The following is a 2,703-nucleotide window of genomic DNA, read 5'->3' as shown; positions in this document are numbered from 1 at the left end:
TACCGATGACAAAGGGAACAACGTATGTTGTTATGCGGTTTGACCGATAAAGATCTTCGTAGAATATGTAGGAACCAATATGGGCATCCAGGTTCCACTATTGGTTATTGACCGAGAATAGTTCTAGGTCATGTCTACATAGTTCTCGAACCCGTAGGGTCCGCACGCTTAAGGTTTCGATGACAGTTTTATTATGAGTTTATGGTTTTTGATGTACCTAAGGAGTTCGGAGTCCCGGATGAGATCGGGGACATGACGAGGAGTCTCGAAGTGGTCGAGACGTAAAGATCGATATATTGGACGACTATATTCGGAGTTCGGAAAGGTTCCGAGTGATTCGGGTATTTTTCGGAGTATCGGAGAGTTACGGGAATTCACCGGGGAGAAATATTGGGCCTTATTGGGCCATACGGGAAAGAGAGAGGGGCTGCCTATGGTAGGCCGCACGCCCCCCCATGGCCTAGTCCGAATTGGACTAGGGGGAGGGGCCGCACCCCCTCCTTCCTTTCCTTCTCTCTTCCCCTTCCTTGTCTCCTACTCCTACTACTTGGAAGTTCTTGTTGGAAATATGCCCTAGAGGCAATAATAAATTAGTTATTATTATATTTCCTTGTTCACGATAATCGTTTATTATCCATGCTATAATTGTATTGATAGGAAACTCAGATACATGTGTGGGTACATAGACAACACCATGTCCCTAGTAAGCCTCTAGTTGACTAGCTCGTTGACCAATAGATGGTTACGGTTTCCTAACCATGGACATTGGATGTCGTTGATAACGGGATCACATCATTAGTAGAATGATGTGATGGACAAGACCCAATCCTAAGCCTAGCACAAAGATCGTAGTTCGTATGCTAAAGCTTTTCTAATGTCAAGTATCATTTCCTTAGACCATGAGATTGTGCAACTCCCGGATACCGTAGGAATGCTTTGGGTGTACCAAACGTCACAACGTAACTGGATGGCTATAAAGGTGCACTACAGGTATCTCTGAAAGTGTCTGTTGGGTTGGCATGAATCGAGACTGGCATTTGTCACTCCGTGTAAACGGAGAGGTATCTCTGGGCCCACTCGGTAGGACATCATCATAATGTGCACAATGTGACCAAGGGGTTGATCACGGGATGATGTGTTACGGAACGAGTAAAGAGACTTGTCGGTAACGAGATTGAACAAGGTATCGGTATACCGACGATCGAATCTCGGGCAAGTATAATACCGCTAGACAAAGGGAATTGTATAGGGATTGATTGAGTCCTTGACATCGTGGTTCATCCGATGAGATCATCGTGGAACATGTGGGAGCCAACATGGGTATTCAGATCCCGCTGTTGGTTATTGACCGGAGAACGTCTCGGTGATGTCTGCATGGTTCCCGAACCCGTAGGGTCTACACACTTAAGGTTTGATGACGCTAGGGTTATAAAGGAAGTTTGTATGTGGTTACCAAATGTTGTTCGGAGTCCCGGATGAGATCCCGGACGTCACGAGGAGTTCCGGAATGGTCCGGAGGTAAAGATTTATATATGGGAAGTCCTGTTTTGGTCACCGGAAAAGTTTCGGGTTTTATCGGTAACGTACCGGGACCACCGGGAGGGTCCCGGGGGTCCACCAAGTGGGGCCACCGGCCCCGGAGGGCTGCATGGGCCAAGTGTGGGACGGGACCAGCCCCAAGTGGGCTGGTGCGCCCCCCCACAAGGGCCCAAGGCGCCTAGGATTTGGGAAGGGGGTGCTTCCACCTAACTTGGGGGGCAAGTTTCCCCCCTCTCCCCCCTTGGCCGCCACCCTTAGATGGGATTGGGGCTGCCACACCCCTTGGGGTGGAAACCCTAGAGGGGTCGCACCCCCTTCCCTCTCCCCTATATATACTTGAGGGTTTGGGGGCTGCCAACACATGAGTTTTGACCTCTCCCTGGCGCAGCCCTACCTCTCTCCCTTCTCCTCTCCCGCGGTGCTTGGCGAAGCTCTGCAGGATTGCCACGCACCTCCACCACCACCACGCCGTTGTGCTGCTGCTGGACGGAGTCTTCCTCAACCTCTCCCTCCCTCCTTGCTGGATCAAGGCGTGGGAGACGTCATCGGGCTATACGTGTGTTGAACGCGGAGGTGCCGTCCGTTCGGCACTAGGATCTCCGGTGATTTGAATCACGACGAGTACGACTCCTTCAACCCCGTTCTCATGAACGCTTCCGCTTAGCGATCTACAAGGGTATGTAGATGCACTCTCCTTCCCCTCATTGCTGGTTTCTCCATAGATAGATCTTGGTGACACGTAGGAAAATTTTAAATTTATGCTATGTTCCCCAACAGTGGCATCATGAGCTAGGTCTATTGCGTAGATTCTTTGCACGAGTAGAACACAAGTTGTTGTGGGCGTTGATTTTGTTCAATATGCTTACCGTTACTAGTCCAATCTTGTTTCGACGGTATTGTGGGATGAAGCGGCCCGGACCGACCTTACACGTACACTTACGTGAGACAGGTTCCACCGACTGACATGCACTTGGTGCATAAGGTGGCTAGCGGGTGCCAGTCTCTCCCACTTTAGTCGGAACGGATTCGATGAAAAGGGTCCTTATGAAGGGTAAATAGCAATTGGCATATCACGCTGTGGTTTTGCGTAGGTAAGAAACGTTCTTGCTAGAAACTGTCAGGACCCCGACTCAATGCCACATCGATCTAGCATGTAACACCTCA

The sequence above is a fragment of the Triticum aestivum genome, chromosome 5B (genome assembly GCF_018294505.1).
Source record: "Triticum aestivum cultivar Chinese Spring chromosome 5B, IWGSC CS RefSeq v2.1, whole genome shotgun sequence".
In the NCBI taxonomy this organism is placed as follows: Eukaryota; Viridiplantae; Streptophyta; class Magnoliopsida; order Poales; family Poaceae; genus Triticum; species Triticum aestivum.
The sequence above is the reverse complement of the archived record's forward strand: the minus strand, read 5'-3'. Positions refer to the sequence as shown.